Raw genomic sequence first — 25,605 nt, 5'->3', positions numbered from 1 at the left:
TCTCACACTATTTCTCAGTGGGTCGGCACTTTGTTTGGCATCCCTGTAGGCAATTCCTCCAGAAAACAAAATGCACTAGACCCACAAGATGCACTGGAGCATCTCAGAAGCTAAGCTCCTCGTCAGAGAAAAGAGAGGATGTGTCACAAGAAGGCTTTCCTCTCTCTTTTGTACTATGCCATCTTAAGCAAGAACTCTCTTCTCTGAGCTTACCTATGGTACAGTGCAAATACCTGCCTTGCAAGACTACTGTATTCTTGTGTAGCTAAAAAATGTATGATACATCAACTACTTGTAATGGTGTTCGGTGCAAAGCAGACCCTCAACAATGGTAGCTGTCATTATTTTCATATTATCTTTATTTCACAGCATTATACTTTCTATAAATGAAGTTCAGAGTTATCCTTTCAAACGCCTTCAAGAAAATGGAAACTTCTTCCCATTGCGAAATCCCCAAGAAAAAGGAATTGTAAATTTATCAGAGATTTGACAATACTACATCAAATTATATATATATATATATATAACCACTGGCTAGCTCTAGCAGCCACAGAGAATGATAAAGGAATGAACTTAGAAAAGCTTCCAAACTATTGAACCTTTAAACTCACTGAGCAATGAACTTTCCTAGCACCTCTAAGCTGTGCCTGTTTCAGCATTTCTGAAGAGCAGAGCGGCTGCACTACTATAGTTGGTGATACCATGACTAAATCTAATACGACACACCAGAAAACGCCATTGAACATGAGGAAACAGCACTGATGATGCCCTTGAGACTAGGCTCTCAAATGATACGAGTCATTTCTTCCCGCGGCGGGGGAATCTCATACATTCAGGTGGGTGTATGTGTGATGCAGCTTCAAGTAGAGATGATGATGGAAATTAGAGGTGAGAGAATTATTAGGTCAGCAAGCCCACTGCAATAATCAAGAAAAGGACTTGAGGTAATTCGATCTTTAAAATGAAACATGTAAAACAGGAAAAGTAGATACTGCTCTATGCTGAGCACTCACAGAGTAAAGTAAAGCAAAACACACATCTTCAACCAAGAGTTAGTCGTAAGATGTGGAGGGGTGGGGGTGAGGCCAGAAGATTTTTCATCTTCAGGAGGGAAGGGCTTCAGACTTTCCTGCAGCAATCTTCACTGTGCACTTTACCTATGCCATGTCTGCACTCAGCTTCAGGACAAGTGCTGACAGACCAGAACCTCAGGGAAATGAGAGTAAAACATTTGGCATGTGGTGGAATGCTGGAAAATAATCATTTATTGGAGGTCTCCAAGAAACACTGGAGAGGCCATTTACCAAGTAGAACAAAAAACATTTTCCCCCACCTGGAGAAAGTACAAAGATGTTGCCTTAGGTCCTTTATTGTGTTTTGTGATCAGTGATATCCAGATCCCATCAATTATATAATCACATCTGGAAGACTGGGTGGATTATTCCAGCAACTTAAATCCTCTCTGGACCTTGAAAATATCTGAGGATCAAATGAGAGAATTTATGATAATTTTTTTCAAAACAGCTACATGTATTTTCTTTATATCGTTGATAGAGTCTAGTTCAGTTATTTCATAAGCTACTCAACACATTTGGTAGTACAACTTTCACATAATCAATGATGGAAGCAGGAATACGATGAAAGATTATTATCAGTTACTATTTGTACTACATAGTTCATATAATACATACACATCTAGGTATACATACAAACATATACATATATGTATACATATATACATATATATAATTGCAGATTCTCCATAAGCCAAGCATTTCTAAATTTTCCATGTGTATTAACCTGCTTAATCCTCATAACTCACCATGAAGTGGATACACTGTTAGTGTCCAAAATCTACAGATGAGGAAACTGAAACAAGAAGTTTGGAAACGTATGCAATATTCCCTTCAGAGCCCATTTGGAAGACAGGCAGTCAGGTTCCAGAATCCATGGTTTTTTACCAAGAGGAAAAACCAATATATAAAAAGCACACTTATCCACAGATACGGCACTTTGGCCTGGGCAATTTTTGTTTGTTTGTTTGAGGCAGTCTTGCTTGGTCACTCAGGCTGGAGTGCAATGGTGCAAGCACAGCTCACTGCAGCCTCCACCTCTGGGGCTCAAGCAATTCTCCCATCTCAGCCTCCCAAGTAAGCTGGGACTACAGGTGTGGTGTCACCATGCCTGGCTTTTTTATTTTTTAGAGACAGAGTCTCTGTATGTTGCCCAGGCTGGACTCAAACCCCTGGGCTCAAGGGATCCTCCCACTTTTGGCCTCCCAAAGTGCTAGGATTACAGGCATAAGCCACTACACCTGGCCCATTTTCTTGTCTAAATTAACACGGAGCAAGCCTTTCATTATTCACTGAACATATTCAGCCAACTGCAATAATTGTTCAAACAAAGAATTGAAGGAAATGGTTCCAAACTGAAGCTAGTTTGGAAAATCTGGAGCAAGATAATCCACTGAGGTTTGAACATATCATATTAAAGATTTTTTTGTGTGCCTTTAATGCTGTTTGGATTTTTCATGAGCTGTGAAGACTCAAGGGAACAAGCCAAAGTATCGTTGCAGAAATTCTGAATACCACTAAAATGAGCTGTCAAACATAAATCAGTATCTAGCTATTTTTCGACCTATTTATAAAAGTACAGCTGTGAAATACATCTAAAATACAAATCTGAGTACATTTATCTGAAGATGGTACTTTTAGCAATAACCTTTTCAAACAAACAAATGCTGTCTGTCAAAAACAAAATAATTGCATTGTGTCAAAATGTTGGGGGTGAAGTATTTAAGTTCCCTGTGTAGCTGGTATGATAGATCGTGGAATTTCACCTGGTGTCAGCTTCATTCCAGCTGCCCCAGGGCTTAATGCTGGCACCAGCCCAGGTCTGGTTTTTGTTGAAAGAAAAAGAAATGTGTCAGAACCAAAAAGGATTTCTGTATTTCCAGTGAATAATCTCAAAGTTTCTAGGATTTCATGTTGAAGATGAACGCAGACTCTAAAATTACTCTAGCATATGTTCCATATCATTTTCAGAATTGATTTTGTTTTCAAAGGTACTAGCCTCTTGTCCTGGAAATTAGACAAAAGCCACATGTTCCCAATGCCCTTTTCTGTGTTCATTCTCAACAACTGTACATTAGTTTTATTAAGCAAAATCAACCAGGAAAAATCATTACAAAAAGAATTTTCAGCCTCTTTGAAGCTCAAGATTTATAGAAAAGTAGATACATGCCAGAATCATATGAGTTCTGAGCAAACGCAGATGGCCCCTATTGGTATTGTTTCATTCGACAACAATTTTTGATCACTGATTCATTGTCATATCCATCCAACTGGAAAACTCCAGGCCTTTTGTTTAATTACAGCCAACAGCCTGATGCGTAGAAAGACCTGATTGCTGATTATTAAAATTCATAGTTCTTAAGTAGAAATTTGGGATAATCTAAAATAGAAATAGATCGCTGAACTGCTTTTAAGGAAAAAATGTCACACGTGTTTTAATTTTTAAGTACAGAGAAATTCTGAATTCGCCACCAAAAAGAAAACACTGCATTTGAGAATGGCAGCATTGGAAGTTCTGTTCATTTAAGCTAAACAAAGTCTTGATTTCAAGCAATAAAACATGACTAGATTTTATATATTTATAATGTAAGGAATATAAGTGGAAAATACTCTTCTAAAAAGGACAATATTCATATTTATTGGTAAAGATAACTACTTCATTTTAGCATGATGCTGTATTCCAATACCTAAAAAAAAAAAAAAAAAAAATCCATTATTTTCTGTTATAAGCAAAACCAAAGAAAGGTCAAAAGGCTATTTTTGAGCACAAGTCTATTTTCTGTGGCATAAGGATGTATGTTACTGTAGATTTTCACAGCCCACTCTGTAGAAAGGAGTTCAAGGGCACTTCATAAGTTTTTGAGTACTCTGGCTTTCTGCAACCTGTGTGCAGAATAGGAAGTCTGAAGGGTTCAGCATATACCTGTCTGTAATTAGTGTTGTTAGCCATCAACTGTATCATTCTATCTAGTGTACTGGGTGCTTTGCACATCACTTCCAATCTAAACAACCACCTTTTCAGATTAAGAAACTAAGACAAAGAAATTTATTACACTTTAAGTTTTGGGAGACATTTGCAGAACATGCAGGTTTGTTACATAGGTATACACATGCCATGGTGGTTTGCTGCACCCATCAACCCATCATCTACATTAGGTATTTCTCCTAATGCTATCCCTCCCATAGCCCCATACCCCTCCGACAGGCCCCAGTGTGTGATGTTCCCCTCCCTGTGTCCATGTGTTCTCATTGTTCAGCTCCCACTTATGAGTGAGAACATGCAGCATTTGGTTTTCTGTTCTTGTGTTAGTTTGCTGAGAATCATGGTCTCCAGCTTCATCCATGTCCCTGCAAAGGATATGAATTCATCCTTTTTTATGGCTGTTTAGTATTCCATGGTGTGTATGTGCCACATTTTCTTTATCCAGTCTATCATTGATGGGCATTTGGGTTCATTCCAAGTCTTTGTTATTGTGAATATTGCTGCAATAAACATATGTGTGCATGTGCCTATCGTAGAATGATTTATATTCCTTTGGGTATACACCCAAGTAATGGAATTGCTGGGTCAAATGGTATTTCTGGTTCTAGATCCTTGAAGAATCACCACACTGTCTTCCACAATGGCTGAACTAATTTACACTCCCACCAACAGTGTAAAAGCATTCCTATTTCTCCACATCCTCTCCAGCATCTGTTGTTTCCTGACTTTTTCATGATCACCAGTCTAACTGGCGTGAGATGGTATCTCACTGTGGTTTTTATTTGAATTTCTCTAATGACCAGTGATGATGAGCTTTTCATATGCTTCTTGGCCACATAAATGTCTTCTTTTGATAAGTGTCCATTTATATCCTTTGCCCACCTTTTGATGTGGTTTTCTTGTAAATTTGTTTAAGTTCTTTGTAGATTCTGGATGTCAGCCCTCTGTCAGATGGATAGATTGCAAAATGTTCTCCCATTCTGTAGGTTGCCTGTTCACTCTGATGACAGTTTCTTTTGCTGTGCAGAAGCTCTTCGGTTTAATTAGATTCCATTTGTCAATCTTGGCTTTTGTTGCCATTGCTTTTGGTGTTATAGTCATGTAGTCTGAGAAAGAATTGTATATATACAATTGCTCTAGAGCAACATGATGCTGAAGAAAGTCAGCAGGCCCCAAACCTATATTTTTTTTTACTGTGACGCAGACCTTTTTTTTTTCCTGAATCATATTCCCCCCCGCCACCAAGGGTCCATCCACAGTGGCCACCCTAATGCAAGTCACTCAATATTACTTATTATAATTTCATTTTTAAAAGTCATAAAATGGTGTGATGAAAGTATATTATAGCTAATCAAAAATTTCTAGTGTAAAAAAGTTAGGTAAAGAAATAAATAACTTCAAAGAATTATGGAAAGAAAACAGTATTCTCCTAAACTGCTCCCCCTTACCACTACAACTAAATACCATATTAAAATTAGAACTATTGTAGTAAAAATTTCATTGACTTTGGATTTTGTTCTCTTAGTTTAACCAGGAATTTAGAGGGAAAGGAGGTCTCTGAAAGAGAGCTTAGATATTTTCTAAAAGTGATAGAAGTTTCCTTCTGTTACTACAGTGTACCAATCCTTTGACTCATTTAAGTGATTTATTCATTTAAAAATGCATGTCCCTTGGAAGGCAGAAAACACATTTACTAGATCTATGCAGCAATGTGAAATGTGTATAAGTTTAAAGATGACGGCATGTGGATGTATACATAAGGTGATTTTATAAAAGTACACAATTTGAAATTTTAATGGAAAGTTTTTAATATTACTGTTGATTTTACTCAATATCTGCTGTCAGGGAAGTGTAACTGATTCTTTTTGTAAAATATATACACAGTTTGTGTGGTGTTACTTTGAGATGTTATGAAGTTTTTCCCTAAATTATAACAATTTCATTTTTTTTTTATCATGTTTTCTTCCTGGGTGATTTTATTTCAAAGGGTTAATGGTTCGTCCATGATATCCTTTTAAGAGAATATGAGTAGACTGGGATGAATTACTTGGCTGCATTCTTAAAACCCACTCAGACTTTAAGAAAAAAAAAAAAACCGGTCCTACATAAACCTGCCTCCTCATCAAAACCACACAGTGAATAAATTTAGGATTGTGTTCACAGATGGCAGTTCATGAAATCACTCAGCACCAAGTGCAGAATGTTCTCAATGGCTTGGAAAATCAGAATGAACAATGCATCACCAAAGATGGTAGTTGTGCTGGTCTAGATTTTTGAATTGTATAGTATTAAAAACTCTACAAAATAGGTTTGCAAGAGATGTTTACAAGTTTCTTTCATATATTGTATTTACATTTTAAAGTTTCATCAGGAATTTATAAATATCCTATGTTTTTAAACCCCACCCCGACCCCCAACACAGAGGGCCTCCCTCATAGGATGGAAAGCAGAGGTTTCAATTTCACAGCTATGATGTTAACCATGAAACAGGGCCTTCTCTAAGGGAGACACATGGCGGTGGACTTACAACTGATATACTTACCATTTAGGAGTGAACTAAATGCTAGATAAATGAAGGCCATTCGTGCTGTTGTGGGGTTTAGGTCAGCTTGGTCACTTTTTATTACATTTTAAAATAACATTCTTATAATTTGCATTGAGGGTTGATACTATCTATGTGGACATGTGGGAGGCTGTAAAAGACAAAGGGAAACATTCAGATTCAGAGTTGAAAAAATTTTTATGTACACCCTATATATATCTAATTCTAAGCCTATTGGGTAAAAAGTCACATACTTTATATAGAAAAGTTATAAACATTTTATGAATAAATATGCTTAAAAATTAAGTTAGTTTACACTTTCCGGATTGTTTTCCTTTCTTTTCTAAATGCATTTAGGATGAAATCTCATTTGAACATGGACTTTCAATAGTGAGGTTAGTCCACACAATAAGGTTAATATTAAGAAGAGTGAATAATAGCCAGGTAACTACAAATAACTAAATTCATACTGTTTTGTTGCTGTTGATTTTTAGAGATAGGTTCTCACTCTGTCATGCAGGTTGGACTGGAGGAGAGTGGCGCAATCATAGCTCACTGCAGCCTCATATGCCTAGGCTCAGGTGATCCTCCCTTCTCAACCCCCCAAGGAGCTGGGTTTATAGATGCATACCACCACGCCCAGTCTAAATTCATATGCTTCTAAAAACACCTGCACCACATGCCATGAACTATTCTAATCATTTTATATTTGCTATTTCTTTTAATACTGACATAACCCATGAAAAGTAATATGCTTATCCTGATTTTACTATTGAGGAAACCATCTTAATGCAATGAAATGACTTTTCTAACAGCATGGAGCTCTTAAGTGGCAGAGCCAGAACTTGGATCCAATTCTGTCTCAATAAAAGCCTTTTCCCTATGCTGTATTGCTTCTCATAAATGTCCTACAATATATATATCAAGCCTAGAGCCACTTTTTCATTATAGGATATATTTAAAGTTGAAGAATTTAGTAGAATCTTACCAGATCTCCAACATTAACTAGCTTAGAGATTAGAATTTAACCACAGACTATAAGGGAAAATTGCAATTTAACTTAAAACCACAAATATCATACAGAAATAAAAATCTGTTCATAGCCTGAACTGAAATCTGGGCCTTACTTTCTAGGAAAAAAAATTATAGATTTTCTACATGTTAGCCACGAGTCAACAAAACATGTCTTATTTTGAAGTGACTCACGTAGTATTAACTTCAGGTATGGTACAAGTTTTGACTAAGAATATAACATGCTGAGGTGAATACGTGAAGAGACACGTAGCTCATGGGGGGAAAGCGACCTTTCTTTCAAAGCTATCTCCAGAAGATACCATTCACTCTGCCTGCCCTCAAGGAGCAATTAACTCTACTGTTTATAGTAGGAGAGTTATACTCTAATGTCATACCTGGAGAACTTTGACAGCAGGCAACCATAGCATATACTCCCCATACCCTTCATCCCCCATCACCTCTCTCTCCTCCTTCAGATTGGCTATGAAATATGTGGGGACCAGTACAAAATGAAGATGTAGGGTTCCAAGTTCAAAAGTTAGTAAGAATTTCAAGACAGCTAGAACAGAGCATCAAGTTAAGTATATTAGTTCATTTTCACACTGCTGTAAAGAAATACCCAAGACTGGGTAATTTATAAAGAAAAGAGGTTTAACTGACTCACAATTCTGCATGGTTGGAGAGGCCTCAGGAAACTTACCATGATGGGGGAAGGGGAAGCAGGCACATCTTACATGGTGGCAGGTGAGAGAAAGAGCATGTAGAGGAGGAACTCTCCAACACTTATAAAACCATCACATCTAGTGAGAACTCACTATCATGAGAACAGCATAAGAGAAACTGCCCTCATTATCCAATCACCTCCCACCAGGTCACTTTCCTCAATATGAGGGTACCATGGGGATTACAATTCGAGGTGAAATTTGGGCGAGAACACAGAGCCAAACCATTTATCAAACCAAGCATGAGGCCTTCTGAGCACAGGGCCTCAAGTGACTGCACAGGTCTCATATCCATAAATCTGGCCTTATTCCCCTTAACACACATTCCTATAGACACATGTGATGCCTGCTGACCTGGGGTGACCTTTATTCCCTTTCAGTACTGCCTTTGATGTTTCTTTTGTGTTTTTTATCTGGATAATATTGTTGGCAATATGTGCCTCCTAAGAGTAGGTTTGGTGTCCTCACTCAGCAACTGTCCCATTTGGCTCAGGATGCTCTGTCTTCAACAGTCAAGGCCAAGAACTCATTCTGACATCACAAAAAATGTGTGACATGTTATCCACAAGTTGGTGATGTAGTGTAACTACCTGAACTGAACTCATGGAGATAAAGTGCTCTTTCTCAAGGTACGATTTCACTCGAAGCATACATGATTCACAAATATGCAAATTTGCCTTTTGTTTGCTTGTTTTCTCAAAACCAAACCCATTTATAACAAAAGATACCAGTACAATATGGCTATTAATTCTCTTCCCTTCGTAAGTTCAAAAAAATGCCACAGAATGTATTTCATCTGCTTAGCCCTCTTTTTGTGTTTCAAAGGCTCCCCACCAGTAGAACCACATGATCATTTGCACCATCTGTGCATCGAGAGAAACACATTATTATCCAAGCCAATACTGAGGGTATTCTATCAAGAAAGGAACCCACTCATCAGAGAAAGGTTATGCAGAAAAGCTCCTGCCAGAAAACTGTTTCCTCCTCTCTCTCTCTCCCTCATTTGAAATTCATGAAGATGAAGTGCAGCTTTTGTTTCCCATCAGTGAGATGAGCCTTAATACACTCTTGCCAAAAGCAAGCTAACACAGAGTAATTGTTTTTCATCTAAATTGCATGTCCAACCTGCTTAGTCTTCAAAGAACATAGATGCTACAGCTTTGATACCCAACTGCAGAATGACAAAGGAGAGGGCACAAGGCACATGGGCACGATGAGAATTTTTAATCACCCCCTATCTGTCAGCAAGCCCTGGAACTCTGGGGCAAGAGAGGAGAGTAGATTATTCGCAAGGTGGATAAGATTCCATATTTCATTCAAGACCAACTTCTTTTTTTTAAGGGAGAAAAAAGTGATTTAGAGGGAATTAAGATTCCCCAAGGTGTTTTTAATCTCTTTTCACTCCAGGGCCAGGTGCCTCATGTAGCACTTAAAAGGGTTTCAAAAATGAAAGCAAATGCCTAGAACACAGAAAAAGATATCCATCTACACAAAGCATCTGCCTTTGTTTAAGAAAAAAGTAGTTTCAGCTTTATGAACTTCATATCTAGACATTTTATAATTTTGATGTTACAGTTCTTATAGACTTTTTCTCCATGAACACTACATCCAATACATAGAGGCAAAAATCATTAATATGTAATATTTTTTAATATATCAAGTCTCCTTTACGTCAATAAGTTCATTTAATTGCACATAACTGCAGAGTGTTTGTGAGGAAGTCTATGTGATGTGAATAAAAACTGCCCAAAGAAATGGAGTGAACAAATCTGCATCCACTACCATCTTTTGCAGGTGGAGATACTACCTAAAAGCTGTGTGGCTCTCATCATTGATCCCTGGGCCTCATTTTGTAACCAGGTGCTGAGACAAAAGATTTGATTCTGTTTATTGTGTTTGTTCCACTTAATTTAATTCTTTTTGCCTGGTTTAAACTTCTATTTTCTAATTACATTCGTAAGCTCTACAGGGACTGGAGTGCTACAACACCTTTGCTTGCACTTAGAAAATGTGGACATAAACCAAATTACTTCCACAGCTGTCAGTAAATTGTGCTACTGTCCTATATCATCTAAACATTAGAAATTTTTGACCGCAGGCAGCCCAGTGATAGAAAGTATCTCCCAGCATGCTACCAAATAAGAGGAGACAAGCAAGTCCATCGGGCTGTGAGTGTCAGAACAGAGGAAAGTGCCCCAGTTGGAGATGGGGGTATTAGTGTCAGTTCCACCGCTAAAGGAGCTGTACCGCTGAGGCCAAGTCATCTAAACCCTCAGGGCCTCAGTGTTACCTGTAAATTGAGAGTCTCGAACCATCTCCAAGGTTATTCTTTCAGTGCTAAAAAGTCTGTAATTTCAATTTCTGTGCTTTCCTTTCTTAATAATCAATTTCAGTTTTGGAACCGAAAAATTTTCCTAAAGTGAAAGTTTTGACCAAAAAAGCCAACTTAGATAACTTTAACTTTTACAATGAAGATGATACCCTACCATCATTAAGGTATTATTGAACCCTGGAAGCACTGACATTATGTAATGACTTTGAACATAAAATGACAGTTTACAATGGTCATACTGTACATGTGTTTGTCTAGATACAGACTGGAAGGAGGGATCTTGGATATAGATGTTTACCTGAGACCTATTAGCTGGCCTGTTGTAACACATTTAGAAATGCTGTAAGAAATTTTTGTGAAACTACCCCATGATTTTGAAGCTTGATACTACACCATCAAGATCCAAGTATTTCTCAAATACCCAACTCAGCTTATGTATTCATCAGGAAGTTGAGACTCTGTTGTATTTTTTTTAAAAAAACAGTTTAAGCAAATAAGGGTATTTACTCACTTACATAATCTAAATTTTCAGGGGTCTCACTAAGTTTAGACATGTCTAAATCCAGACACTCCACATTGCCAGGGCTTGGTCTCTGACTCTTGACTGTTTCCTCAAATGATTGCTGCATTCTTAGGCAGACTTTTTGTATACAGTGACAAAGACAGCCCCTGGCACCTCTAGGCTTAACTGGAGGGTAGGCAGGAAAAGAACATACACCAACTACAGATTAATTGATCTCAATAAACCAGAGTAAGTGAAGCCAGTTGGTATTATCTAGAGATTAGAGAGCTAAGCTGAGAGTTTACCAAGGAGGCAATATTCTCATGGCATCTCATAGGGATGGAGTCTCCATTTAGAGTCTACTAAAATAAACTATTTCATTTTAATACCAACCTCCTCTAAGCCTGATACAATGATATTTTTAATGAATATGGTCACAAAATTCCTTTACTTTGCCTCAGTTTGCAGAAAAATAAATGATACAAACTACAAGTCAATAAGTACAATGAAAAGTGAATCTTTAGAAGTCAAAGATTTTAGTTCTGACTCTAGCAGTTTGAAAAGTCATTTAAACTCTCAGTTTCATCACCAGTAAGATGAAAGTGCTGAGTAAAGTAACCTAAGGCTCGTTTCAAGTCTTGAAATGTGAATCCATGTAGTGCCGACCTGGCTATTTTAATGTTTCAGGTTTTTTAATGTTTCAGGTTTGGGTTTTTGCTTTCTTGCTACCATTTGTTCCTCGACAAGGGAAACCTAATCGCTCAGAACTCTGAGAGACACTCATCACTAAATAGGTCAAAAACATCCTGCAAGAGATGAAAGCATTCACAAGTTTTGCAGAAGGTAAGTAGATAAGCCAATAGCCCATTATCTTGAACACTTTGGCCTTCACAGGAAAACAAGCAAGCAGTCAACCCCAGCTTCAATACAAGCTGAGTGCCCATGTATTGATCTTCTGTCTGACTGGGTCATGGGAGTGCTGGTGTATATTAAGTAGAAAAAGTACTGAAAATTACATTAATTCAAATGGCTAAATCAATATTTAACAATGCAGTTAGTGGTAGTTGACCTTAAATGCACCTTTAATAAAACAAAGGTGATTCAGGCCAGCCTCCAGCATATGCCATTCAGAAATATGAATTAATGCAGAACAGATATGTTAAAGACCTTTACGAATACAGATGCCTTTGCAGCTTGGTCCGACTGCAAGGAGAAGTTCAAAGCCACTGTCTTAGCACAGGCAATTCGAATTTTATTCGTGTGATGTTGTGTCTTCATTTATCACATTCTCCCTGTCTCAAGAATCAGACAGCCTTGATCTCAGCACATTTAAAAGCAGAAAAAGGATTTCTACAACTATTTCCCCAGCAAATTATTAGTAAATCTTTTGTGACAGCTTTGTAACCTTGAGCACTTTCTTTATAAGTAAACATGGATGTTACCAGTTGTTACTCTAGGAGCCCTATCTTACTATATGATTTGCATATATTTGCATATAAACATATCAGTTAGTACTCCACTTGCATTAAAGATTATTGAAATAAGCTTGCTTATATTAAAGAGAATGCAAAAAAGAATAAAATAAGGAATAAACAGGCAATCTCGTTAAGATGTCAGAATCATCTCAGATGCTATTAGCTATTATATCCAGCTTACAGGTGTGAGACTTTTTAAAATTGCCTTGCCGTCCATAAAATACCTTAAGCTGTACAGCATTTGAGTTATCACTGCCAAGGACTTGGTGACAACTCTAAGGGAAAGGTCAATCTAAGAATCTATTTCAATACACCTAAGGCAGCAGGAGTCTCTGTGGCATTCCCAAAGGAGCCCAGGAAAGTTTACCTGATTTTGTGACCTAAGATGCTAGTGCCAAAGGCACCATTTCCATTGCATCCTGGTTTGGCTGCAAGGACAAATGTGTGATAATTAGAAATCTCTCCTGAGACACTTCCCTTTGATTTGCTGTTTGGTGATGGCTACAGTTTCTCTGCAGCCTTGCTTCTCTCAGGTCTGTCTGCTGGTTACCATGGCAATGTGGCTCAATGTAGCCTATGAGCTAAATCAGCATTCTGCAGTATCCAAGCTGCTGGCGGTAGAACTTGAGAATTGGGCAGAAAGTTTCCAGGTTGAATGTAAACGCGATTGCTTGAAAATATGATCATACACTTGAATGGGAAAAGGGACATTCCCCAGAACAAGATCACAGTTTACCATCAAGGATATGGAATAAACACCCGATCTGCCTTAGAGCCAGCCACAAGAGTTCTGGGCAGGGAGAGGGTTGGCAATATATGTTAGACTCTCTGGCTAATGGCACAAAGATAGCCAAGCAACAGCTTAGCTCCTAGAAAGTCCCTCTGCCTGGGGCATTCCACATACAAACCATTAGGCATACCCTATTTTTCAGTCTCTTTGAAGGGTCAAAATACTCTCTGAATTTAAGAATAATTGTAGACTAGTCATGAGAGAGGATGTTTAGAGTGTAAGAATGAATACTCACCTCCAGCATGGGTTTTGGGAGAGCAAAAAGAGTATTTATTTTATACTCATCCTGGAGTTAGGTAAAGGAAGTAGAAAGTTAGTCTTTCGTCTTAATTATCATGTCTCCTAGGGTCATCATCCTTTACTTGTCAATCTAAATCCAACATCCACACAAAACTATGGAGTCCAGGTTATTTGCAAGTTTCCTGAGATATGTATTATGTCATTTTTAGGATGAATACATCATATGTCACACAAATATGTGGATTATATTGAATTAAAGATTAATAATTGTTTACCCATATATTTATCATACCCTTTAAGAACCAGATTGTAAATATCTTTGAAGCCCTAGAACCTCCATGTTTAATTCCCCTCCCCTGCCACCTATTGAGGTGACCTTTACACTGAACTCTTGTGTTTATTGTTGCTTATCTTGAAAGTTTTATCACAGATGTATGTGTTTCTAAACAACAAACCTCTAGCCACACAGATCAAAAAAAAAGAAGAAGAAAACACAGATTACCAACATAGAGGATGCCAGGGGATATCACCAGAGACTCCAGAGACATCTATAGTGCATTAAGGAAACACTATGAACAACTCTAAGCCCATAAATTTGACAACTTAGGTGAAATGGTCCAATTCCTTGAAATATACGAACTACAAAAACTCACTGAAGAAGTAATAATCTCAATTATCTTGTATCTATAAACAAATTGCATTCTTTGTTTAAAACCTTCAAATAAAGAAAACTTTAGAGCCACACGGCTTCACTAGCAAAATCTACCATATATGTAAGGAAGAAATAATAACAACCCTACACAATCTCTACCAGAAAATAGAAGAGAAGGGACCATTTTCCAACACATTGTGGATCCAGCATTACCTTAATATCAAATCCAAAGGTATTACAATAAAACTATAGACACATACCTCATGAATATAGATTTTTAAAAGTACACAACAAAATATTAAGAAATCAAATCCAGCTATACATGAACGGAAAAATACATCATGAGCAACTTAGGTTTGCTCTAGGGATGCAAGCCTGAATCAACATTTGAAAAAGATGACAACGAATGTTGGCAAGACAACTGGAAACTCACACATTGCGGTTCGGAATGCAAAACAGTGCAGGAGTACTAGAAAATAGTTCAGTAGTTTCTTATAAAGTGAACCCATATACTCCAGGATTCTCACTCCTAGATAGGCACCCAGAAAAATGAAACCCTATGTTGACACAAATATTTATGTAACTGTTTATAGAAAAACTGGAAATAAGCCCATGTCTTTCAACACAAAAATGAATAAACAAACTGTGGTACATCCTAAGGAACAACATTCAGCAACATAGACAAATCTCAGACGCATTGTGCTAACAGGGTTTCTAAACCTCGGCACTATTACACTTCAGGCCAGATAAATTTGTATTGTGGGGAGCTGTCTTGTGCATTGTAAGGTATATTTGCAGGCATCACTGGCCTCTACCCACTGAATGCCAGTTGTCTCTCCCTCCCTATGCCAATTTAATCAACCAAGAATGTTTCTAGATATGGCCAAATGTAAGAACCACTGTGCTAAGTGATGGAAAGAAGGCTGGCTCGAAAAAATACGTACTGTATAATTCTATTTGTACATTCTGGAAAATGCAAAATTCTAGGAAAGGGTTGGGAATAGGATGAGGGTTTGGCTAGAAGGCACAGTACAAACGAATGTGGGGGAAATGGAACAGTTATGTATCCTGAATGCAAAGGCTGTTACACAACTCTAGGCATTTGTCTGAACTGTATGCCAAAAATAAAGCTTTAATTTTACTATAAGTAAATTTTTAGATGTTTTAATGTAAAAAAAATTTATAACTCAAACACTTATATGCTTATCCTGTTTAAGAAATAAAATACTAAGAATATCTTTGGTCAGCTGGGCGTGGTGACTCATGCCTGTAATCCCCACACTTTGGGAGGCCAAGGCAGGCGAATCACAAGGTCAGGAGATCGAGAACATCCTGGCTAACATGGTGAAACCCTATCTCTACTAAAAATACAAAAAAATTAGACAGGCATGGTGGCGCGCGCCTGTAGTTCCAGCTACTCAGGAGGCTGAGGCAGGAAAATGGTGTGAACCTGGGAGGTGGAGCTTTCAGTGAGCTGAGATTGCGCCACTGCACTCCAGCCTGGGCGACAGAGCAAGACTCCATCTCAAAAAAAAAAAAAAAAAAAAAAAAAAAAAGAATATCTTTGGTCTTATCCCACTCCCCTGCCACCCATGGAGGTGAAGCTTTACAATGAGCTTTTATGTTTATTGTCCCTTGCTTTTCATTAATGCCTTACCACATATGTATTATGTCTAAACAATATATTGCTTCTTTATAAGCTTTAAATGGAAAATGTTATATTTGAAAAAAAGTTTTGTGTACTATTGAAATTAAGTTGTTATTAATCCAAACGAGATTGTTTTAAGTTAAGATGATAATTTTAATCCCTGGAAAAACCACTAAGAAAAAAACTTTAAAACTATAGCAAAAGAAACAGCAAGGAAATTTAAATGGCGCACAAGAAAATATTTCTTTAAAACAAAATTTATTGGTAGAGGACAGGTAGTAGAGAACAAAAGGCAAAAGATGTGCAGATAAATAGAAAAATGGTAGCTATAAATCATTCCTTATTAGTAATTACACTAAATATAAATGTATTAAACACATGAATTAAAAGGCTAGAAGTCGGAATGGAATTATATAAAAGATTCATCTTTTGCAATCTACAAGAAATATACTTGAGATTCAAAAACTTGAGTAGTTGAAAGTAGAAGAACAGGAAAAAACACACCATGCAAACATTAACCAAAATAGGGCTTGAGTTGATATACTAATATTAGTCAAAATATACTTTGAGACAAAATTTTTAAGAGATAAGTAAGGATTTTTATAATAAAAGGGTCAATGCATCAAAAAGAGATAACAATTATAAATGTATGTGTACCTAACAATAGAGGCCCAAAATACAAAAGGCAAAAGCTGACAGAATTGAAGGGAGAAATCAATAATTTGACAATAGTTGGAGACTTCAAGACCTCCTTTCAACAATGGATAGAACTAGGCAGAAGTTCAACAAAAATAGAAGTATTGAATACCACCATAAAACAACTAAACCTAACACATCTGTAAAACATTTCACCAAACAGCTGAGTACATTCTTCTCTAGTGCACAAGGAACATTCTCTAGGATAAACCATATTTAAGTCAGAAAATAAACCTCAATAAATTTTCAAGGATTGAAATCATGCAAAATATACTCTCCAACCACAGTGAAATAAAAATTAGAATTCAATAACAAAAGGAAATTTGGGAAAGTCACAAATAGATGGAAATTAACACACTCATAACCAGTAAGTTAAAAGAAAGACCATGAGAAGTTAAAAAAATACTTTGAAAGGAATAAAAACAAATAGTATCAAAATGTATAGCATACAGCTAACAATATTAAAGGCAAATTTATAGCTGTAAATGCCTGTTAAATAAGAAAAAAGATAGCAAGTCTATAACTTTGTTATGCATCTTAAGAAACTAGAAAGAGGAGAGCAAACTAAAACCAGAATAAGCAAATAGAAGGAAAAATCAGAGCAGAAAGAAATGAAGTAGAGAAAAATAAAGGCAGAAACATCAACACTTCACAAACTCTTCCAAAAATTAGTAAAGGAGGGAGTATTTCCCAATTTCTTCTATGAAGCTAGTGTTACTCCGACACCAAAATCAGACAAAGATATCACAAGGATACTATAGAACGATATTGCTCATACAGACACAAAAATCTTTAACAAAATATTAGCATACAGAATCCAGCAGCATATAAGAAAGATTATAGAGCATGACCAAGTGGGATTTATCCCAAGAATACAAGGTAGGTATAACATATGAAAATCAATAAACATTAAATATTTACAAAAAAAGATTACATAATTATCTTAATAGAGGCAAAAAATTATTTAATACAATCCAAAACCCTTTCATAATAAAACTGTTCAAGAAATTTGACAAGAAAGATATAAAAGATATCCATACTGTAAAGAAGATCTTATTCACAAATGACATGATATTGTATAAAGAAAAGTCTAAGATATGCATTCAAAAAAATATTAGAATAAACAAGTTCACAGAATTGCAGGATACAAGATTAATATGCAAAATCTTATTTCTAAACACTACAAATAAACAACTCAAAAACAGAATTAAGAAAACAACTCCATTTATAAAAGCAGCAAAAAGAATTAAATACTTTGTACTAAATTTAGCAAAAGAAGTGAAAGTCTTGTAGATTGAAAACAACAAAATTTAAAAAATTAAACACCTAAATAAATGAAGAGACATCTCATGTTCATGGATCAGAAATTATTACTGCTAAATTATCTGTATTCCCCAAACTGATATGCCAAGTAAATGCAATATCTATCAAAATCCTGGCTGTCTTTTGGGAAGAAATTGGAAAGTTGATTCTAAAATTAATATGGAAATGGAAAGGACTCAGAATAGCCAAAACAACCTTAAAAAAGAAGATAAAAGGACTCATACTTTCAGAATCCAAAGCTACAGTACAGTACCGTATAGTACAGTACAACAAAGCTACTGTAATCAAGACAGTTTGGTACTGGCATAAGGACAGACATAGAGATAGAATAGAATGAGAGTTCAGTTATATACCCTTACCCTTATAGTCAATTGATTTTTAACAAGAGAATCAAAGTAATTCAATGGGGAAAATAATAGTCTTTTCAATAATTGGTGCTGGGACAACTAGATATACACATGTAAAAAAATGAAGCTAAATCCCTATCTTAAAAAGTAGTTCAAAACCAAATATAGAAGCCAAAACTATAAAATTCTTAGAAGAAAACGTAGGTGTGAATCTTTGTGTCCTTGAATTGGGTAATGCTTTTTCTGATATGACACCAAAAGCAGGAGTGACAAAATGAAAAATAAATGGAACTTACCAAACTTAAAAACATTTGTGCTTCAAAGGACGCCATTAAGAAAGCAAAGACAAACCTCAGAATGAGAGAAAATATTTAGAATCATATATCTGATAAGTAACTTTTATCCAGATATAAAAACTGATAATGCAACAATAAAAAGACAACCCAATTTTAAAATAAGCAGAGAATTCAAATAGGAATTTCTTCAGAGAAGACATAACAAATCCCAATAGGTACATGAAAATATGCTTAATATCATTAGTTATCAGGTAAATGTAAGTCAGAACCATAAAGAGATATCACTTCATACTCCCAAAAATAGCTGTAATCAAAAGACGAACAATAACAAGTTTTGGCGAGCATGTGGACAAATTGGAATCCTCCCTCATTCATTACTAGTGAGATTCCAAAATGGTACAGCCACTCTGGAAAGCAGTGTGGCAGGTCTTTAAATGTTAAACATAGAGTAACCATGACTCAGCAATTCTCCTAAGAAGCGAAAACATATGTCCACATAACCTGTACGTAACCGTTTATTGTAGTATAATTCATAACTGCCAAAAAGTGGAAACAACCCAAATGTCCACCAACTGATGAATATGTAGATGAAATGTGGCATATACAATGGAACATCATTAGACCATAAAAGTAACGAAATACTGATACATGCTAAAGCATAGATGAACCTTGAAAGCATGCTGAGCGAAAGAAGTCAGATACAAGATGCAACATAGAAAGTAGGTTAGTTGTTTCCTGGAGCAAGGGGGAGGAAGGAATGGGGAGTTATTGGGTTTGTTTTAGGGGGATGAAATATTCTAAACTAGATAGTAGTGATGACTACACAATTCTGTAAGTATATCAAGAATTATTTAATTGTAATTTCAAAAGTTAAAGGGTAAATTTTATAGTATGTGAATTATATCTCAATAAAGTTGTTATTTTAAAAAAGAATAGACTCATTATGCTTCATTATGCTTACTCTTAGGTAACAGAAAGGAATTAATCAGGTCAACTCTAAAAGGATAGTGGTAGTAATTCATCTTAGAGTACATTAGGAATGTAGAGAAGAATGGAAGAGCTAAGGTACTTTAATTCATTTTTAACCCTGAAATATACATATACCTCAAAAACTACAAGAACCTCATTTCCTTTTAATAGCTTAGAAATACTCTCCACTGATTTCCCATTTCTCTAATAGCAGAAAATGTCCATCTTCAAAAAGAAAAATGTCCCTTCTTTAATGGTCTTTAAACACAAGGTAGTTTATCAATAATTTGGAGATTATTTCAAGCTAAAATGCTTAGAGATGAGTTGCAACTAGTTTACTTTTATAGTCATGCCCAATCAACAGCCTACATATCTTAGCAGTTCTTGAAGTTTAGAAATAATCAATTAGACCAGAATATAAATTTCTGAATCAAAAAGCCTTTTGTGTTACATAATGAATATACATTCATTATGCACCAGAAACTACAAACTCAAATTTCTACAAGGTCTAAGCAGGCTACCAATCTTGGTAAAGGGGGCCTAATACAGTCTGTAATGGCCAGCACTCAGCTACAGGAGGTGGATGCCATGCAAAAGTGTGGATCCAGTGTTATCAAATCTACCTAATTTTCAAGACAAACTACCAATCCAGGTATTTATGTATAAAAAAATCATCTAAAAAATGAGAAATTCAGAAGATTTTTAAATATGAAAGCCAACAAAAAGATACCTCTATGCCAGTTTAGAGATAAAAGAATAAAAAGAAACAAACAAAGCCTCCAAGAAATATGGGACTATGTGAAAAGACCAAACCTATGTTTGATTGGTCTACCTTAAAGTGACAGGGAGAATGGAACCAAGTTGGAAAACACCCTTCAGGATATTATCCAGGAGAACTTCCCCAACCTAGCAATGCAGGCCAACATTCAAATTCAGGAAATACAGAGAACACCACAAAGATACTCCTAAAGAAGAGCAACCCCAAGACACAAAATTGTCAGATTCACCAAGGTTGAAAATGAAGGAAAAAATGTTCAGGGCAGCCAGAGAGAAAAAGTCAGGTTACCCACAAAGGGAAGCCCATTAGACTAACAGTGGATCTCTTGGCAGAAACTCTACAAGCCAGAAGACAGTGAGGGCCAATATTCAATATCCTTAAAGAAAAGAATTTCAAACCAGAATTTCATATCCAGCCAAAGTAAGCTTCATAAGTGAAAGAGAAATAAAATCCTTTACAGACAAGCAAATGCTGAGAGATTTTGTCACCACCAAGCCTGCCCTACAAGAGATCCTGAAGGAAGCACTAAACATGGAAAGGAAGAACTGGTACAAGCCACTGCAAAAACATGCCAAATTATAAAGACCATCTATGCTAGGAAGAAACTTCATCAACTAATGGGCAAGATAACCAGCTAACATCATAATGACAGGATCAAATCCACAAATAACAATATTAACCTTAAATGTAAATGGGCTAAATGCCCCAATTAAAAGACACAGAATGTAAAATTGAATAGAGTCAAGACCTATCAGTTTGCTGTATTCAGGAGAAATATCTCACATGCAGAGACACACATAGGCTCAAAATAAAGGGATGAAGGAAGATCTACCAAGCAAATGGAAAGCAAAAAAAAAAAGCAGAGGTTGCAATCCTAGTCTCTGATAAAACAGACTTTAAACCAACAAAGATCAAAAGAGAAAAAGAAGGCCATTACATAATGGTAAAGGGATCAATCCAACAAGAAGAGCTAACTATCCTAAATACATATGCTGCCAGTATAGGAGCACCCACATTCATAAAGCAAGTCCTTAGAGACCTACAAAGAGACTTAGACTACCACACAATAATAATGGGAAATGAGCACCCCAATGTCAATATCAGACAGATTAACAAGACAGAAAGTTAATAAGGATATCCAGGACTTGAACTCAGCTCTGCACCAAGAGGACCTAATAGACATCTACAGAACTCTCCACCCCAAATCAACGGACTATACATTCTTCTCAGCACCGCATCACACTTGTTCCAAAATTGACCACATAGTTGGAAGTAAAGCACTCCTCAGCAAATGTACAAGAACAGAAATTGTAACAAACTGTCTCTCAGACCACAGTGCAATCAAGCTAGAACTCAGGATTAAGAAACTCAGTTAAAACCACTCAACTACATGGAAACTGAACAACCTGCTCCTGAATGACTACTGGGTACATAATGAAATGAAGGTAGAAATAAAGATGTTCTTTGAAACCAATGAGAACAAAGATACAACATACCAGAATCTCAGGGACACATTTAAAGCAGTGTGTAGAGGGAAATGTATAGCACTAAATGCCCACAAGATAAAGCAGGAAAGATCTAAAATTGACACTCTAACATCACAATTAAAAGAACTACAGAAGCAAGAACAAACAAATTCAAAAGCTAGCAGAAGGAAAGAAATAACTAAGATCAGAGCAGAACTGAAGGAGAGAGAGACACAAAAGCCCTTCAAAAAAATGAATTCAGGAGGTGGTTTTTGGAAAAGATCAACAAAACTGATAGACCACTAGCAAGATTAATGAAGAAAAGAGAGAAGAATCAAACAGATGCAATAAAAAAAAATGATAAAGGGGATATCACCACCAATCCCACAGAAATACAAACTACCATCAGAGAATACTATAAACACCTCTACACAAATAAATAGAAAATATAGAAGAAATGGATAAATTCCTGGACACACACACCTTCCCAAGACTAAACCAGGAAGAAGTTGAATCTCTGAATAGACCAATAACAGGCTCTGAAATTGAGTCAATAATTAATAGCCTACCAACCAAAAAAAAGTCCAGGAACAGACGGATTCACAGCTGAATTCTACCAGAGATACAAAGAGGAGCAGGTACCATTCCTTCGGAAACTATTACAATCAATAGAATAAGACGGAATCCTCCCTAACTCATTTTATGAGGCCAGCATCATTCTGATACCCAAGACTGGCAGAGACACACACACAAAAAAAGGAATTTTAGACCAATATCCCTGATGAACATCGATGCGAAAATCCTCAATAAAACACTGGCAAACCAAATCCAGCAGCACATCAAAAAGCTTATCCACCACAATCAAGTCGGCTTCATCTCTGGGATGCAAGACTGGTTCAATATATGCAAATCAATAAACATAATCCATCACATAAACGAAACCAATGACAAAAACCACATGATTATCTCAATAGATACAGAAAAGGCCTTCAACAAAATTCAACAGCCCTTCATGCTAAAAATTCTCAATAAACTAGGTATTGACGAAATGCATCTCAAAATAATAAGAGCTATTTATGACAAACCCACAGCCAATAGCATACTTAATGGGCAAAAACTGGAAGAATTCCCTTTGAAAACTGGCACAAGACAGGGATGGTGTCTCTCACCACTGCTATTCAACATAGTGTCAGAAGTTCTGGCCAGGGCAATCAGGCAAGAGAAAGAAATAAAGTGTATTCAATTAGGAAAACAAGAAGTCAAATTGTCCCTGTTTGCAGATGACATGATTGTGTATTTAGAAAACCCCATCATCTCAGCCCAAAATCTCCTTAAGCTGATAAGCAACTTCAGCAGTCTCAGGATACAAAATCAATGTGCAAAAATCACAAGTATTCCTATACACAAATAACAGACAGAGAGCCAAATCATGAGTGAACTCCCATTCACAATCGCTTCAAAGAGAATAAAATACCTAGGAATCCAACTTACAAGGGTTGTGAAGGACCTCTTCAAGGAGAACTACAAACCACTGCTCAACGAAATAGAGGAGGACACAAACAGAAAAACATTCCATGCTCTTGGATAGGAAGAATCAATATCGTGAAAATGGCCATACTGCCCAAGGTAATTTATAGATTCAATGCCATCCCCATCAAGCTACCAATGACTTTCTTCACAAAATTGGAAAAAACTGCTTTAAAGTTCATATAGAACCAAAAAAGAGCCCACATTGCCAATACAATCCTAAGCAAAAAGAACAAAACCGGAGACATCACACTACCTAACTTCAAACTATACTACAAGGCTACCGTAACCAAAACAGTACGGTACTGGCACCAAAACAGATATATAGACCAACTGAACAGAACAGAGGCCTGAGAAATAATACCACACACCTACAGCCATCTGATCTTTGACAAACCTGAGAAAAACAAGAAATAGGGAAAGGATTCCCTATTTAATAAATGGTGGTGAGAAAAATGGATAGCCATATGTAGAAAGCTGAAACTAGATCCCTTCCTTACACCTTATACAAAAATTAATCCAAGATGGATTAAAGACTTAAATGTTAGACCTAAAACCATAAAAACCCTAGAAGAAAACCTAGGCGATGCCATTCAGGACACAGGCATGGGCAAGGACTTCATTACAAACACAAAAAGCAATGGCAACAAAAACCAAAATAGACAAATAGGATCTAATCAAACTAAAGAGCTTCTGCACAGCAAAAGAAACTACCATCAGAGTGAACAGGCAACCTACAGAATGGGAGAAAATTTTTGCAATCTACCCATTTGACAAAGGGCTAATATCCAGAATCTGCAAAGAACTCAAACAAACTTACAAGAAAAAAAAAAATCAAAAAGTGGACATAGGATATGAACAGACACTTTTCAAAAGAAGACATTTATGCAGCCAACAGACACATGAAAAAATGCTCATCATCAATGGTCAGAGAAATGCAAATCAAAACCACAATAAGATACCACCTCACACCAGTTAGAATGGTGATCATTAAAAAGTCAGGAAACAACAGATGCTGGAGAGGATGTGGAGAAATAGGAATGCTTTTACACTGTTGTTATTGGGAATGTAAACTAGTTCAACCATTGTGGAAGACAGTGTGGCGATTCCTCAAGGATCTAGAACTAGAAATACCATTTGACCCAGCAATCCCATTACTGGGGATATACCCAAAGGGTTATAAATCATGCTACTATAAAGACACATGCACGTATATGTTTATTGCAGCCCTATTCACAATAGCAAAGACTTGGAACCAACCCAAATGTCCATCAATGATAGACTGGATAAAGAAAATGTTGCACATATACACCATGGAATACTGTACAGCCATCAAAAAGATGAGTTCATGTCCTTTGCAGGTATATGGATAAAGCTGGAAATCATCATTCTCAGCAAACTATCACAAGGACAGAAAACCAAACACAGCGTGTTCTAACTCATAGGTGGGAACTAAACAATGAGAACACTTGGACACAGGACAGGGAACATCACATACCAGGGCCTGTCATAGGGTTGGGGGCGGGAGGAGGGATAGCATTAGGAGAAATACCTAATGTAATTGACAAGTTAATAGGTACAACAAGCCAACATGGCACATGTATACCTACGTAACAAACCTGCACATTGTGCACATGTACCCTAGAACTTAAAGTATAATTTTTTAAAACCTCATTTAAAAAATAATTGAGAATATTTTTAAATATAAAAGCCAACAAAAAGATACCTCTATGCCAGATTCAACCGTCTTTAATTTTTCATCTCTGTTGCATACACACTGTGTGTTAAAAGTTACTGTTAGATATCTATCTCAATACTAGACCTTACACTTGTATTTTTTGTATGTCATCAAGGTGGTATATATCCAATACTTGTATGTAAAAATATATTGACATAAAAGAGCTCAAATAATATATACTTCAGTTTGTGGTTCAGATTCCAAAAGAATTATTGGAAATTATTATAAAGAATGAAGCAAAAGAGAAATTCTTTTATTATACTTTAAGTTCTGAGAGACATGTGCAGAACGTGAAGGTTTGTTACACAGGTATACACGTGCCATGGTGGTTTGCTGCACCCATCAATCCATCATCTACTTTAGGTATTTCTCCTAATGCTATCCCTCCCATAGGCCCACAACTCCCGACAGGCCCCAGTGTGTGATTTTCCCCTACCTGTGTCCATGTGTTCTCATTGTACAACAATTTTCCCCTACCTGTGTCCATGTGTT

General features: G+C 36.5%; 1 long non-coding RNA gene across 1 annotated transcript; it reads right to left on the bottom strand.

Annotated features, from left to right (window-relative positions):
* Positions 1-1,154: 1,154 nt before the first annotated feature.
* Positions 1,155-13,196, bottom strand: LOC119628044 (uncharacterized). Its single transcript, XR_005244337.2, has 3 exons — positions 13,011-13,196; positions 8,008-8,171; positions 1,155-1,468 (listed from the first exon to the last, which is right to left on the bottom strand). It is a non-coding gene; the product is annotated as an uncharacterized lncRNA (long non-coding RNA).
* Between the last annotated feature and the right edge of the window lie 12,409 nt (positions 13,197-25,605).

Source organism: Chlorocebus sabaeus, chromosome 23 (genome assembly GCF_047675955.1).
Source record: "Chlorocebus sabaeus isolate Y175 chromosome 23, mChlSab1.0.hap1, whole genome shotgun sequence".
Classification (NCBI taxonomy): Eukaryota; Metazoa; Chordata; class Mammalia; order Primates; family Cercopithecidae; genus Chlorocebus; species Chlorocebus sabaeus.
Note: the sequence above shows the minus strand (reverse complement) of the source record. Positions and strands in the feature narration are given on the sequence as shown.